Raw genomic sequence first — 17,902 nt, 5'->3', positions numbered from 1 at the left:
CCTCTTTTGTCTAATTATGACCCTGGGGCAAGCTACTAAATTAACAGTTTAATGTCTACTTTCTCATCAGTGTAATGGGGCTAATAATTTTATGTCATCAGATTTTTAAGGTTCAGTGAAATAAATCATGCAAAGTACATATTATTGGTGCAGTGTCTCCAATATAGTAATTGCTTAATAAATGGTAACTAAGTCAACAGAGGGGGTAATTCAAAGAGACCATACCTAACTTTATCATACACATTTATATTGAGTATCTGATCCAGAAAATTCAAACATAATAGTGATTCTCTTACAAAGGCCTTAATAGATAAATGGGAAAGAGCTAGTTATACAAATGTAGAGGAAAAAAATGGTCAGCCTCATTAGTAATTAAATAAAAGCAATCTGAAGGAAGGTGTACATGCCTGTGTGCATGTGTGTGTGCATACACACTTTTTAAACAATGAAGTGTGTGTCAAGGATGTTGTGAGATTGGCCCATGCACACAGTCCTGATGGCAGTGTAAATTGGAACATTCTCTTTGGAGAGCAATTTGACATTAGGTATCAAGACCTACTGAAAAATGATGTTATTTTAACAAAGATTTAAGTTGGTCATAGCTAGGATAATTATGCAAGGTGTTCAGGTTGTCCTTTGCACATGGATGCCACATCTTATGGGTGTTTCAGGCGTAATTTAGACTTGTAATTTCTCTGGAAACATCCTGAGTCTTGTGGCCAAGTCTTGGAGAAGCAATTCTCTCGAGAGTCCGTAAACCCATGCCAGCACCTGTAGCATGGCCACACTCAGGAGAGCTTATATGAGTGTGCTCCCTGAACATACAGGTGTGTACAGCAGTGTATTGTCCAGACTGAGCTCCAGTCATCCTCTGAGGTCATTTCTGTCACCTTCCCTCTTAGATACCTGCTTCCCATCCCATTGACCCTCCTGCCAACAAATCTGACAGGATGTGATACATCTCACCTGAAAAAATTGGAGAAGGCTGCCTGGCACTGGCTTGATTATGTTTGTACCTTGATGTCTAGGGGTGTATGTGTGAGCGGGCCGGAGTGTGACCCACGTGTTCTGGGGAACGTGTGCGCAGCCAGGGATGCTGCTTGCTGGGGTTCTTGAACCCTTACCCATGCAGTGCTACCTTGTATAATTGTTCGGGTTGTACAATAAAATACTAGGTCATAAAATTCTTTAAATTTGAGAACGGAATAACTTACTGTAATGTGCACCAAATCTTTGTGTGATTTTGGAAGCCTTTGACACAGCATTGTTTACAATAGGAAAAAATTACAACAGTTCTGAATATCCAGCAGTAGAAAGGTGTTTGAAAAAATGTGGTTTATTTGTAGGGTAGAATGGTACATAATTAAAATTTAATTTAATGCTACGAAAATATTGCTACGACATGAACGATAAAAAGGACAAATATAAAGAAAATGGTGTTCAAGTCTGGAAAAATATATATAGAAGAAAAGTTAGAGGAAAATAAATTGTTAGTGGTTAGTTTTGGTTGTGGTATAACAGGTAGTGGTATTTATTGTTTTATTTTGACTTTCTTTATTAAAGGTTGTTCAGTGAGCATGTTTTGCCCTTATAATAAAAGGGAAAATTAAAATTATAAGAAATTTGAGAACATGAAAAAATAAGGTCATGTTCTGAGGGCTTGGAGTTTCCTATCCAACTTATATTTTGCCATTTGCTTCCTTGTGGAGATGATTAAATTTGTGGAGATGACAAATGTTGATATTTCAAATCTTCTGTAGCATGGAAATGGAGACTTTCCTTGTAATGCCAATTTTAAAATGCTAAAATATGTTTGATACTTAAGCTATATAATATCAAGGTATTATATAGTTACCTAAGATATTACTAATTACATAATACCAAGGTATATATGTTATATATACTTTGATATTTGTATCAATATAGAAAATGTAGTTCTGGGTATAGCAAAGAACTTTGCAGTTCCTTCTGATAAAACAAGTTTATGATGGTAAACATGGTGTAAAATGACACAGAAGCCTGGGATTTTTATTCATATATTTAGCTTTAGTGTGTTTTAGAAATGGATATTCTCAAGAGTGCTATACTGAGATACAGTATCAGAACAGAGATTTATGCATTTATTATGTAATTTAAACATTGAGTAAAAAAGGTGGTGGCCATGTTTAACAAAACTGACATTATTTCCATTAATTTTCACATAACTTTGAGATTGTTGTTATTTTACAAATAGAGGAAACTGATGCTCAGATAAATTAATAGTAACTTAAATATATTATTTTCATTTTACAAATAATGAAACAGATGCTTAAAGAACTTACATAATTTACGTAAGTGGAAACCCAACTCAGGTCTCTTATTCCAGAACCAGTGCTCTAAACCACTTTCATATATTTATGTTTTATTGTGGGAATGTATATATAATACAAAATTTCCCATTTTAGCCAGGTGTATATTTCAGTGGTATTAATTACGTTCACAATGTTGTGCTACTGTTACCACCATCTGTTACCAAGACCTTTTCTTTATCCAAACAGAAACTCGGTACTTATAAAGCAATAATTTCCCATTCCCCCCTCCACCCGGCCCCTGGTAACCTCTGATTTATAGTCTGTCTCTGAATTTGCTTATTCTAGGTCTTTTATTGTAGGTAGAATCGTAACAGCGTTTGTCTTTCGTTGTCTGGCTTATTTCACTCAGCATAATTATTTCAGGGTTCATCCATATTATAGCGTGTATCAGAACTTCATTCTTCTTTATGACCAAATAATATTCCATTGTATGGATAAACCACTTTTTATTTATCCATTCATTTGTTTTAGCTATTGTGAATGTTGCTGCTATGAACATTGATGTACAAGTATCTGAGTTCTTGCTTTCAGTTCTTTTGAGTACATACCTAGAAGTGCAATTGCCAGATTATATGGTAATTCTGTATTTAACTTTTTAGGTCCACTTTGCTATATAATATTTCTTTTTTGCTAGAGAGAACGTTTTTTTTTCATATGTGTGTTTGTTTTCATCTTATAAATTAACATGATAATATTTCCCTCTTCATTTTGTTGGTACACACACACACACACACACACAGTTGAAACATTTTGGGTAACCTTTATTTTTAATTTTTATATGATTTTATCTTTCCATTTTAAATTTCTTATAGTGCTTCAGATTTTTGTTTGTTATTCCTCCAAAGATAAGAAAGATATTTTGTATTTTCTAAGATTTTCTAAGATCTGGAATTTACAGGCCAGGAAGAATTTATCTCAATTTTCCATGGAGTTATTTCAACACCATTTATTAAACTTCTCTTTCTTCATTGCCCTGTGATGCTTACTTTGTACAGTTACTAACCTGGGATATTCTCTTAGAACCTTCTGCCTCCTTAGTCCTGCTTGTCAAAATCCTGTCCATTCTTCAAAGTCTATCTCAGATACCAAAATTTCATAATTTTTTTCTAATATCTAATTTCCATGCCCTATGCTAGGTGGAAATAATCTCTCTCTTAATTGCCCAGGACTGTGTTTAGATGTTTTTCATGACACTTTGTTTTTACCTTGAACATTTTAATTGTCGTAATAAGACTGGATGCTTCTAGAGAGTTCAGTCTTTTTTCTGTTTATCTCCTGGAGTTCTGTCTTGGTACTGTATACATAGACTCTTTGATAAATATTTGGTGATTTTTTTTTTTTTTTTTTTACTTCTTTTTACATTTGTATGTAATTGGACTTATTCTGAGTTCTCTGATCTCTTCCCCTAACTATGTATACCACTTCCACACCATTTTAATCATTAATGAGCTGGACTGCTCCTTCTCATCTGTTCTTCTGTTTTTCAAAAATTTGTTTTTTTTCAAACGAATATAAAGTAATTTTTCAAGTTCTTAAATTTAAATAATATGACACTTTTGTAATATTTATTTACTGATCTGGAAACATGGTCAGTAGACCCATTAATTCAGATATTCTTTTCTGTTTCCTAAGATGGGTTTTGAGATTGCTTTGTGTATGAAGTGGAGCTTAAGCAAATTCAATTCAATTAGATTTTATCATACACTCAAATGAAAGAGGTATGCAGTCTAGATTGTGTTACCAGTTAGATTTATGTATCATCATTTGAAATACTGCAAAGCTCAAATGTGATTGACTGAATGCTCTGCAGTCATAACTCTTAGATTTTATGTTTTGGAGGCGAAGGTGCTTTTTAACACTAACTGAAAAGCCTCTAGTTTGCAGACTTTAGATGGCTGGGTTATCTAACTTAAGTATTATCTAGTATTCACTGTTTATGACCTGACATTTGATTTCTACAGAGTGAAACAATTATCAGTTTTTTTAAATTTTTTCCTGATTTATTAAGAATTAGGATACACAGAATCCCCCCCCCCCCCATGGTTTTATGCATGTGGCACTAGTTTTTTTTCTTCAGTGGTTTATGAAAAGTGGTCAGCCAGGCCACTTGTTTTATTTCTAGGTGGCTACAGTGGGCCTTAGGGACGAAGTTTCCTCTTTGTCAGAGAAAGCAAAGAAGTGTTTATTCATTCCATTTGTAGTAACATTGATTCAAAAGGAGATTTTGAGGAAAACCAGAATGGTTAGACTTTGAATACAAACAACTCCTATTCATCTCCTTACTGATACAGTGAAAGATACAAGGATTACTTGTATAATAAATTATAGACAATATAAGTTTTAGAATGAAAGTTGCAAGCTAGTGGTTCACAACCACATATTGGCCCTGGACATATTTTGTTTGGCCCAGTGAGTGTTTCTAAAACTAACTTCATTAGCTGCTAACATCTGAAAGTTGTTTCACATGTAGATCCAGCACTAAATCACCTGCAGTTTTAGCATGGCATGTGAACAGCAATGGCACCCTTTAGATAAAGTATACACATATTTGTTTGCCATGGAACACTTTTATCCATGGTGGCCCTAGCCAACCCCGTAGGCATTTGAGTTTGCAGCTCCTATTCTAGAGCCTCTTGAATGCAGAAGGACTAACAGATCTAATACTGCTAAGACAACTGAAACTATGACTTGAAGATAGGTAGTGAGGGTTTGGCTGGAATGTGGGGTGTGAGAGAAAGAGTAGTTGAAGAGGAATCCAAGGTTTTTACCTGGGCAAAACGAAGGATAAAGTTGCTATTAACTGAAATGAAGGAGACTGCAGGTAGAACAGATTTGGGGAGGGAAGGTGAGGAGGACACGTTAACTTTGAGGTGCCTATTAGAACATCCCAGTGGAGATATTGAGTAGGCAGTGACCCTGTGAGTTTGGCGTAGGAGAGAAATGTCTAGAGTGGATGTATAAACTTGAGATACACAGGTGATGTATAAAGCTGTGAAACAGAATGAATTCACCAAGGGAGCAGAGAACCCAGGACTGAGTTCTGGGTATTAGCATTAAGGAGTTTGAGAGAAGAGAAGTTTAGCAAAGGATATTAACAAGGAGCATCCAGTGAGGTAGGATGAAAACCAAGGAAGTGTGGAGTCCAGGTGTCTTTTCTTGAGGTGATAATTGAAGCTCATCATTTCAGTCGTATTCTAGATTTTGCTCACCTTCACTAGGTTTCAGCAAGTTGAGACTGTTTCCTGGTAGAGTGACCCAGACCTTCCCCAAGGGATCAGGGAATCATAGATAATGTAGCCTCAGCTGGAGTGAAAATATGCTTTATCCTTGTTGGGCCCTGGTTGCTGCAGCTGCCCATTTAGAGTTAACACTGGGCATCAGCACTAGTTGAATCCCCTAGGTTCTGTCTACACTGTATAGTAGCAATCATAGGTCCTCCTAGTTTCAAGATCTGTCTCGCACACTCCTCCCCACACAGTATGACAGCTCCTTTCTTAGTATGCTGGTCCTTTAGCATAAGAGGGCCAAAATGACCAGGCACTAGTTGTTGCTTCAGAATTCACAGCAGAACCTTCCTGTGTCTGTCAGAAGCTCCTCTCTCCCCCCACCTCCCCGAGTCAGAATTTCGAGTCCAGTAGAGCCTAAGATTGCCAGTCCTTCTATCCCTTGATTCCTTTACTCATGTTTTTAATCTGACAGGGACAAAGCACCCACATTTCATTAAGTGTTTGGATACTTTTACTGTCTTCCAAAAGAAAGTGTCCAAACACTTAACATCCTGGAAGTCTGGGTCCCAGTCCCTCAAGCACCTCTATATGTAAAAATTTAACAGTGGTTACTGTTACAGGGTCTTGAGTACTTAAATAAATCTAGGACTCTTGGGTTATAGAATAAATGATGAGGGAAAGAAATTTTTACATAAAGGTGACTAGTTACATTGGTCAAAACAGCATATATGCTCTTACAAGTGTTTTTTAATAGTGGCTGTAGTTGCTCTTAGTGCGAAGTTAGAATAAGTTCATTCTGAAGATTTCATTCTACCTAAAACTGTTTTAGGCTTTGAAATTGTAAAACCAATCATAGAGAAGATTTTGTGTTGTACTAGAGTTTTGCCAAATGTGCCTCTAGCAAATAATAGGTTATTGTCATGGAATAAGGATTTTAGTATCTGTAGTAAAATTGATTTTTAGTACATTGAAACTGGATGAGCTTAAACTGTAATAAGAATATATAAATATGCCTTCTTTAATAATATTAGTCCCCTTGTTCCTAGAATAAAGAGGAATTACTCATTTTCCTTCCCTTGTTATCTATCATTTGTATACTTTTATTTGCACACCTAAGGGTGACCGCTGGAGTCTTATCTTCTATTGGTGATTCCCACAGGACTTAACATAATGCTTTGTTCTTAGTGTGTCCTCCATAAATAGTTGAGTGAATTCAAGAACTATAATGTGTCTATGAAAATATGTATTACATATATATAATAAATATCATGTGATAGCATTTATGAGCTTTATTTTTAAAGTTAGCATTAAAAGGCTAAGTATTATAATGTTTTAGACTCTCTCTTTTTTCTTTGAACAGATAGCTGGACAAGGACACAAACACCAGCACTGGCTGAAGGTAAGTATGTCTTTGGGGGGAAATTATTATTCAAATACAAATGAAATTGTATGGCTAAAAGAAAACTGTGTTAGCCAAATATAATTTAAGGAAACTATTGTATACCTAATATTGAACTGCTAAAAATATCTTTAGGAAATACTCTGTATTCTTTAGTTTTGTGGTTAGAATAGAAAGTAGGGTGTATAATGTAAATTAATTAGAACTTTTTTTGCAGCTTCTTTCAGTAGGAGAGGTATGTGTTCTTCTTTGAATTCCTTTTTAAGTCATTTTAACTATCATTGTAGTTTTTATAATTCTAGTAGCATAAAAACTACATATATTATCTTAAAATATAAAATTATAAATTGTTTTCTTTGGCAACTAGTATATAAATAGAAATAAATAAAAATAATTCTACCTATTAATGGCTTTGGTCTTTTTTAATTTTTAATCTTAGAATTAAAGAGCACTTTAAAAAAGTGGACTGTAAATGGGTCTTGAGTACTTAAATTTATAATATTGTAACTATTTTAATTATAACAAGTTAAAGATACTTGAAAATGCAGTTTTTGTATAGGTATGATTTCCATTCTTAAAGTGAAAATGGTCAGCTTAAAATTGCTTTCTATGCTCATCTTCCTAGTCATAAATATTTCAAAACTAACCTATCATTTTAGTAGAGCTGAATGACGGTTATGATGGTCTGTAGGAATTATAATCACTTCACCTTTTCTGTATGTTACAGTACAGGGGTTCTCAACCATTTTTTGTGCCATGGACCTCTTTGGTGAAGCCTATGATTCTCACCTCAGAATAAAGATTCTAAACAAGTAAATTACAAAAAAATTAAAAAGGTAGCTAGTTATATTGAAATGCAGTTAGCAAATGTTAAAAATACAAATTTGTCATAGAGTAATATATGTGTTCACATTACAGAATAACGTTTAGTGCCAAATCTGCTAATAAATACCATAAATTCACCTAGTGATGAGTCTGCGACAGTTGCAAAGTAATGTAAAAATACCTGTGATTTCTATTAATGACACAGTCATAGATAATTGTAATACTACTGTGTTTTGCTGCCTACAGTGTTGATTGAGGAACTGCTAAACTTCACATAGAGGTTAGTGAACAGATTCCCATCTAAACTCACAGACCCCTGAATTCTATTTGGGGTCTGTAGATTCCAGATTAAGAATACTTGTTAGTGAAAAATCAGTTAGAACTTTCTTTCTCTATCATAGTTGTGTGGTTTTTTTTTTTAATGTTCTGTATAACTAATCTTAAAGATGTAGAATCACCCATCCACTCCTTAAGAAATCTTCCAATGGTATAGACTAGAAGTTCTTGAAATAGCTTTGAAGAAGTTTCTGTTTTTTGATAAGTAATAACAGAAACAACAGCATATTTTGTGGAGAAGGAGATTAAAAAATAAGTGTTGAGTCTTGGAGAGTGCCTGCCTTCTAGTAACTCAACATTTTAGATGAAGGAGCATAAAATAAACATGTACAAAATAAAATATCAGTATGAGATGCCAAAAGTTTAACAAGAGCACTGTCATAATTAATTGCCATAGGAGGGATACAAATAGTACTCTGATGCTCCAGTTCTGGAAGTACAAACATAGGTAAAGGCTTGTAAAAAGCCACTAAGTTTTTCATGGTTATTTCAGAAGAATGAACAATACAAGGATAATAGACCAGCCTAAGTAGGAAAAGTATGGAAGGGTGTCACTAAATTCAGGCATCTGTCCAGCATGATTAAAGGGAACTATAAATAAAGAGAATGGTAGGTATTGAAGTTTGGGGTTGTTGGCAAAAAACAGCATTAGGATTCCTTTTAAAGGGGACATGGTGGGGTAGGTGACTTTTTTGTTGTTACCATATTTGATTCTTTCTAGCAGGGTGATCTGGTCCAGATGCTGTAGTTTAATGATGTTCTAAAAGCTCTCAGGGTCCTTGGGTTAAGCTCAGCTCTTTTCAGATTTGCTGTTTTTGCCCAGGTCACCACCATGTTTCTCTGGCCCTCAATTCCCTTCTTTGCCTAAAATTAGGAAGTGGAGCTACATGGTTTCAGGTCATTTTGTGAGCACTTTATTCTGGGCTCAGGTTTTCTGTGCTTTCTGTTTCCCTTCATTTCCTTCTTTTCTCTTCTCCTATCTCCCTCCCAACAACTTTACATTTATGGTAAAAGTATTCAAAGACGTTTCCTGATTTGAACTTTAGTATATATACAGTCCCTTTACATACTATGTGAAACTTTAAAAGCTATGCTAATTAGATGACACACTTAGTTCAAAAGTTTATATGATATACTAGCACTTTGGTCTTACTTAATGGTTTCAAAAAGTCATTTCAGATTAGTATGCTCCGTGATACTAAAGAAACAATAGGTTACTTCCTTTTTTTTGTAAATCAGATTTTATAATGTTACTTAGTCAAAGGTATCAGGGCATTTCATTTGAAAATAATCATGGAGTTTGCTTTATAAATCCACCCAGGTAATCTGTTTCTATTCTCCGCTTGATGTCAAATAGTATTTTTTAAAATGGTGTGATGAAAACATATATATCCTATTATAATTACCACCATCCTCTACAAGATCAAAATGTAATGAATGACCTCTGCTGGAGTCTATTTAGCATTACAAGAGGTACTGATTTATAAATGTAGAAAAACTATTCAAGTACTCATCTTAAAATCTAATTATATGATTACCAAGAAGAGAAAAAATAGATTTAGATTTTGCTTTTGTATTTCTGTTTGATTATGATGAGTCTGGAGGAATTGTATTTAACAGAATGATTTTAATTTAAGTTCAAGAACAAAGGGAAACTCTTGACTGTGCCCTCTTGTAATTTCACTGTGGTGGTAAATTCTTTTATATATTAGCCTCAAACAAAGACTTGACAAATGTAGAGAAATATTTAAAGACATTTCTGAGTCAGCGTCTTTCTTATTTTCTTAGTCCTCGTACTTGTTTCCTTAAAAAGTTTTTTTCTGTGAGAATTTCCCCCCTAATTAAGAAATTTGAGTGCTGGTATTGAATTAATTTCTGGAACACTTGAAAAAATCTCTCTTTTTGGGTGGACTGTTCATGGATGTGTTTATGAATAAGAAGCAGTATCATAAAATGGCTAAGAAAATTGTGGTTGGATTCCTGCTTCACTGTTTACTAATTGTTGACCTTGGACAAGTTACTTAATCCTTCTGATCTTTAGGCTTCTCAAGTAAAACGGTGATCATAGTGCCTCATAAAATAGTTGTGGATTTTATAAAATAATGCTGTAGTATAGGTACTGAGCATAGTACATGGCACACAGTAAGCTCTCACTTATCAATTTATTTATTTGTTTAGTACTTAGAGCATACAGGAGCCTGTGCCAGTGATTTGGATACAAAGATTATCAAGATACAGTCACACTGAGGGAAAAATGGTTTTTTTAGTCCATAATGTTTAAGGTCTTTGTGATAAGTATTTTCAAAATATCCACTTATAAGCTTTATTCTCTTTTAAGAGCTAAATCTTTGTATACTATTAATATTTTTTATAATTTTATTTATACATAAATGTATATATATAGCCTGATGAATAACTTTTCTTTGGACCTCACTTTAATTGTTTTAAGAAAATGTCAAATATTTAGTGGTTGTCAAGCGTACAAGGATTATCTGTTTACTTTGGTCCCAGAAAGCCAATGAGAACTGAGACCAATGAGGAGAAATTATAGATGGGCACATTTCACTGTAATACAAGGACTGTGTGATTGTTTGTTTTTTTTTTAACAATTTTATTCACATACCATACAATCCATCCTACGTGTTCAATCAGTGGCTCCTGCTATAATCACATCAGTATGCATTCACCACCATAATCACTATGAGAACATTCCCATTTCTTCTGGGGCGGGGGTGGGGGAAGCATCCCATACCCCTCCCTTATATCTCCCTATTATTGACATTTAGCTTTGGTATAGTGCCTTTGTTACAATTAATGAAAGAATATTGCAATATTACTGTTAACTATATATCTTAGTTTGCATTAGTTGTATTTTTTCCCATATACCACCCCATGATTAACTCCTTGTAATAATGACATACATTTGTTCTAGTTCACATAAAAATTTTTTTGTATTTGTACAATTAACCACCGTCATTGTCCACTCTAGGTTTTGCTAAGTTACACAGTCCCAGTTGTTATCCTCTATCTTTGCTTTTGGTGACATACACAACCCTATTCTTCCTCTTTCAGCCATACTCACACACAGTATTCTGCTATCCATTTCTGAACCTTTGCAATCAACCTTATTAAACATTCTGTACTCCTTACGCATCAGTTGCCCAATCTCTGCCCTCTTTCTACTTCCTGATAACCTATGCTCACAAATTTAACTCCCAAAGTTTGCTTGTTATAGTTAATTCATATTAGTGAGACTGTACAATATTTGTCCTTTTGTTTCTGGCTTATTTTGCTCAACATAATGTCCTCAACGTTCATTCATTTCATTGCGTGCATCACGACTTCATTCCTTCCTGTAGATGCACAATATTCCATCATATGTATGAATGTGTGATTCTTAACAACAGGATGCATGTCATGTGTATTGTATAGCACAGCCTTCTTTCTGTATAGTGGTAAACAAACCTGTGCTTCGTAAATATTGGCTGAAGTTTCTATAAAACCTTCTAAAAATGCATTGAAGTTTCTAAAAATTAAAGTTGTTTGAAATAAAATGACTTATCTCCCTCCTAGTCATATAGATAAAGATAAAAGTATTTAAGCAGAGGTTAGATGGCATGTGGGCATGGATGTTGTAGAATAAATTCATACTAAGGTTAAATGCTCAAGCTTGAATCTTCTATTTTAGCATGCATGGTCACTTCCTGAGATTCTCTGATTCAATTATTATTGGATATAATAGCCATTCTTGCTTGATGTTTTCTAGTCCTCAAAAGGAACTGGTAAGAGTCCCCAGTCCACCAAAAAATTAAGGGATACTTCAGAAAGTACCTTCTCTTTTAACTCAGATTATGTGTGAAAGTATGTAATTTAACAAAAAAATTGATATTATAAAGATGGCAATTCTGCCTCAGGATGATCTATAAACTTAATGCAGAATTGAATTAAAATTCCATTGGAGTTTTTCATAGAAATTGACAATCACATGATGAATAAAAGGCCAAAAATAGATAAGGCAATTTTGAAGAATTACTATTACTTAATAAGCAGAGCCCTCAAAGATTAAAATTTGGACTACATGTAATAAGTGACACCCTAAACAAAGCTAAGACATGTTACAAACTAGGAGAATGTGTTTACCCTTATGTAAGCATCAAAAGATTGGTATTCAGAATACATAAAAATTCCTGAAACCTAGTAGGAAAAAAAATGGGTGGTATGTCAGTCAGAGCCTAGTTCGGAAAACAAACCACCCTGGGTATTTCAAACAGAGGGAATCTAATATAGAGAATTGGTTACAAAGATATTAATTAGATGGGCTGGAAGAGCAAAAGGGAAGAGGGGAGAATTAGAGTTGCAGAAAGAAAGAGATGGTATACTGAGAGAAGCTGCTGCCACCACTGATGGAACTCACCAGCTGCACCTGCTTCTGCCTGTAATTGGGGCATTGGTTACAGGAATCACTCCATCCCCACGGCTCCTTCAGCAGTTTTTGGCTTATCCTGGTCAGAAACAGGAAGCTTCTCTCTTCCTCCTGGTTTCTCCTCACCCTCCAGTGCCTGTTGCTGACATAGCCTAACAGGAACCCAGCTAGCTGGAATGTTTAGGAACTGTCATTTACAAATTCTCATTCCCTGCGGTACAGACTAGCATATAGAAAGGTAGAGTGATAGTAGGAAATTAAGTAGCACTGGTGACAAAGGATATGAATGGACATTTCCCAGAGAAAGAAACCCAGATGATCCATAAACATACAAAAAGATGCTCATTTTTACTGGTAATAAAAAAAATACAAATTAAAACATTAGTGAGTTATTTTGCAGTCTCAAAATTAAAGGCCTGAGGTTTTGGAGGATGGGAAAAGAGGAAATTTCTCACACTGCCAATATTACGGTGAATTGATAGATTGAAGAGCAATTTGGCGCAATCTAGTAACATTACGGCTGCCTTTTCATTTCTAGATATCTGTCTTGTGGAAATTTGTATATGGACATGAGTATATGTAGTGTGTATGGAAGTGTAAAGCATAATCTGTTAATAGAGAAAAAGTGAAAACAATTTTTCTGTATCAGTAGGAAAATGGATAAATTGGTTTCTTTGAAGTGGAGAAGTATGAAACAACTAAAACAAATGAAAGCTACGTAGATAATTCTAAAAAAATTGTTGAGGGAGAAACACAAGTGTTAAAAGCATATGTATAGTATATTATTAATGCTAATTGAAAAGCTGAATAATACTATGTCATTTATGGATGCATACCTTTGTGATAAAAGTTAAAAAGGTATGTTTGGAAATGAAGCCTACTTTTAAGATTATGATTTTCTTAGGAGGAGGAGGGAAGGAAAATGGGATGGGGTGTTGGGGAAATGGAAGGACCTTCTGAATCAAATATGGCAAAAGGGTATCACTTTAATCTGGTGATACAGTATGTGACTATGATTTTGCTTTGTTTTGTTCTTTTTTTCTATGTTTGACATATTTCCTAATTTGACAAACTAGAAAACAAGAAAAGAATTAAGATTCAGCCCCTCTGGGAAGTCTTTACTAACCTTACCAAGGCTTGGTTAGGTGATGCTTTTTCTTTATGTTCATAATGTTTTGCTTGTTTCTGTATGAAAGGATGCACATTATCTTGTCTGCTCTCTTCCCTTCATATTCCTCAATGCTAGATATTCAGTATCTATTACAGGGAAGGCAGATGAAGGCAGAATAGAGATTGGTTGATTTACAACCACACCACCACCAACATACCCTCTAAACACTAGATTTAAATAAGGGTAAGGAAAAAAGAAAAAAGATTTATGCATTGTAGCATATATATTGGTAAGTGTTCAGACACCTGAATTCTCATCCAACCCCAGTATTGGGCATCTTTGAATGAGTCACATGGGCTCTCTGAACATCAGTGATTTTACGTTTCTAAAATTTTGTAATGTTTGAGACCTACAAAAGAATGTATATAGCTTATTTGTAAACTCTAAAGCCTTAAAATAAGACTCCATGAGACCACCACCAGTTGAGGAAGTAGAATGTTGCCCAAACCCTTGAAGTTACTCAGTCCTCTGCCTCCCCCCAAAGATAACTAGTGTCTTAAATTTTGTGTTTATCATTCCCTCGCATTTAAACTTTTTCTACCATTTATGTGTGTATTATATAAAATGTTTAATTTATTGGCGTTGTATTTTATATAGTTTTCGGTGACTTAATTTTCTTTTTCAACATTGTTTCTACTGTCTGTGTTGCATGTTCTGGAGTTAATTTATATGCACTATATTATAGTTCATTGAATGAATATTACATGGGTAATTTGTAATTTGTTTTGCTTTAATAAACAATGCTATTGTACATTTGTGTTGGGAGACTTATAAAGAATGTGTAAGTTTCATTCATACCTAGGAGTGTAATCCCAGTATAGGAAATGTGGCTGTTGAGCTTTACAAGGTAATACCAAATTGTTTTCCCGAAGTGGTTGTACCCATTTATTCCCACCAGCACTGGGTTCCCATTGCTTTTGCCTCTTGTATATTTTCAAAATATATATAGAATAAAATTACTTTAAAATAATTTATTTCCAGAATTAATTACTGTTAAAACTATTGGCATGATTTTATTTTCCTGTGTGATAGATTAAGAAAGCCATATTTAAAAGCAGAATGCTACTCCAAAAAAAAAAAAAAGGTAACAACTTTGATGATTATGTATGACAATGGACTTGTGGCCAGGCTTTTCTTTGGATTTGCTGCCATGAAATAACATTTATTATTTAGTACTCAGTGAATTTCAAAATAACATGATTTTATGAGAGTGAATTCTGAATACTCTTTTTTGTCTATTGATTAAAATTTTCCAAGAGAAACCTTCATATATTAATCCTTATAAAATAGGTAATTTAGGGTTTTGGTTTTTTTTTCATAGTTCCATCACACACGGTTGTAGATACTGCTAAATTTTTCCTTACCTATGGACCTTGTAATGGCCCATCTCATACCGTATCTCTCTCATGTAAGCCACCATGGCATGAAGCATTTACAGATCAGTGACTCTGGGTCTCAGTTTCTAGTGTTATCTGCTTCCATGTTCTAGATTTGCAACTCAAGCAGTAATTTGCATTGCTGGCTTAATTTTCAATCGTTGGAAGCATGGAAGAGTACCAGTGATCTTTGAATCAAACTCAAGGTGCTATGACAGTCTGATATAATATTTTATTTCTCCTTTATGCAAGGAGAGCAGTATTGGTCTCCTAATTTATTATATTTATTGCATATAACCAGATGTCCTAGTGTTAGTCTTTTCTTTAAAATAGCTGAAGTAAAATTTTTTCATTTTAAAATACCAAACCTAACTGTATCCACTAGATGTCAGCATTAGGAATGATGCAATACAGTATAGGTAGAATCATAGCCAGAAGCAAGGTGAGAGATTCATGCTAACAGAAAAAGTGGATTGAAGTCACATATTTTTAAGAGTCTGGATTAGAAATCAGATCTCCCAGTTTCCCTTTCATTGTTTGTTTATATCACATTTATTGAAGTCAAGTTACTTAGCTGCATGTAATTTACTAGACTGAAATTAAACTAGATTGATCTCAGCATGTGCTGGGGATTCACAGTGAGGTTTTAGGTGCTGTTGTGATGGTATTATAGAGAGGGACCCAGTAATACCTTCACCTTGCCATTCGTTGTTAATAACTCCTTCTCTCCCTTTACATTTCCTAAAAGGAGAATCAAAGAACCACTTTATTAATAGCTAAGCAAGTAACCAATAACTTCAATACAGAGTTCTGTGGTAACAGATGAATTAGAAAGTGTCAGTAAATTTGAGGGTTAAGCTACTCTATAACCCCTGTATCGGTCAGACTTCCAATCAGGAAATCGGAAACCATGCTAAGTATTTTAAAATGGGATTTAATACATGCATTATTTACACATGTATTGGAAGCCTGAATGAGCAAAAAGAGTATGCTGGGATAACTCAGATATTGATGGTGACTTCAGGAAGCAACCTTTTCTTCTAGAGCTGGGGAACAAAAGGAAAGAGATGTGTTTGGCAGAATTTAGGAGCTCAGAGGAGGGGAACCCATAGGTTTGGGTGCTCAGATCTCTGAAGGTGGCCAGGCATGTACTAGGAGTTCCACAAGAAGCTGGAGCCTGGAGCCATAGCTATCTTTTGCTCCTGGTAGAAATACTGACAGGACTTGAAAAACAGAAAGGGGCCCTTCTTTATTCCCACCTTCCAGTTTCCTTTTAATGCCTCCCAGTGATGGAACCTAACTGGAAATCAGCTGACAAAGGAGTCTGGGAAACATACTTTGCAGATTCTTAGTTCCACTATCACATACGAGATTATAGAAGGATAAGCTTGGGTCTGGGAGATAATAAGTAAATAGCCAGTGCAGTCCACCTCTTTGGCTATTCAGCATTCATTTACCTTTTTTTTTTTTTTTTAAATCATTTTTTAAAATTGTAGAATATAACTTATATACAAAGAAGTGATATCTTTCCAAGTGAAATTTAACAAGTAGAGAACAAATTTCAAAGAATATTATAGGTTACAGTTCCAGTTTCAATTATTTCCTTATTATTTCACAATAATATATATTATATTATTATTATTATTATGTATTATGTATTATTATGTGTATATATATATAAATATATATATTTCACAATAATACATAATAATAGCTTTCAAATTACAATTTAACAAGTAGCTATAGAGCAAATTCCAAAGGGTGCTATGTGTTACAGTGCCACCATTTCAATTCTTTCCTTCTATCTATTCTAATATCCCAGCAGCTAAGAAAAAGAAAATTATATAAAGATTCAGTATTCATAATCCTCTGTTAAATTGCATCTTGTCTGTTGCTACCCCTTCCTCTAGTTTAACCGCTTTTCAGATCTTCGGGGATGTCTAGGCAGTGACCACCCCAAGTTGTTCATGTTAAAAAGGGGTGTCAACTCCATGAGAAAAGGGGATGCATCTAGTTGATGTTCCTGAAGAGGCTGTTGCCTCTGGGCTTTGGGACCTAGCCAGCGCAGGAGTTCTCTGAAGAATAAGTTTCTGAAGAATAAGCCCATGAGCAAAACCTCCAGAGAGTATCAGATAGGGATCCGGGCATTTCTTAAGGTTTTTGGAACTACTGTTGTCTTGGGCTTATCATACTGTGTTGGCATATCTAGGTGAAGCTTGCATAGGAGTAACCTCCAGGACAGCCTCTTGACTCTACTTGAACTCTTTTAGCCACCAAAACCCTACCTTGTTGCCTTTCCTTTCCCCATTCTGGTCAAAAGGCACCTTCATACCCTCGATACCAGGGTCAGGCTCATTCATCTTGGGGTTCTGTCCCATGTCGGGGTGGGGGGTGATGAATTTATTTGCACAGTTAGGCTTAGAGAAAGAAAGTCCACATTTGAGCAACAAAACAGGTTCTTTGGAGGACTCCCAGGCACAATTATAGGTGGGCTCAGCCTCCCCCATACAACCACAAGTTACCTGAGCAAGCCTCAAGATCAAGGGCTTGACTATAAAGTAGGGGGTTCCTAAGGTCACACAGTAAATATTATGTCCAGGATAATCCATCCATATCTCGCATTATCATCACTTAGTTGCACAATCCTCATTACTCTCCATTTTAAACAATTCTCATGACCCAAAACATTTCGTAGCTCTTGTCAGCCCTTAATTATGTGTCTCTAGTGTGTAGTGCTAGCATGGTATTCCTATTAATTATAGTCCCTAGTATGCAATATGTAGATTTTTCCCAT

At 34.9% G+C, this 17,902-nt stretch overlaps 1 protein-coding gene across 1 annotated transcript in view; it reads left to right on the top strand.

Annotated features, from left to right (window-relative positions):
- CYRIB (CYFIP related Rac1 interactor B) overlaps positions 1–17,902 on the top strand; it is a 135,715-nt gene that overhangs the window by 73,204 nt on the left and 44,609 nt on the right. Inside the window, 1 exon segment of the mRNA XM_037802864.1 lies at positions 6,939–6,977. The gene's annotated coding sequence lies outside the window, so the exon portion shown is untranslated.

Source organism: Choloepus didactylus, chromosome 14 (genome assembly GCF_015220235.1).
Source record: "Choloepus didactylus isolate mChoDid1 chromosome 14, mChoDid1.pri, whole genome shotgun sequence".
Lineage (NCBI taxonomy): Eukaryota > Metazoa > Chordata > Mammalia > Pilosa > Megalonychidae > Choloepus > Choloepus didactylus.
The sequence above is the reverse complement of the archived record's forward strand: the minus strand, read 5'-3'. Positions and strand labels throughout refer to the sequence as shown.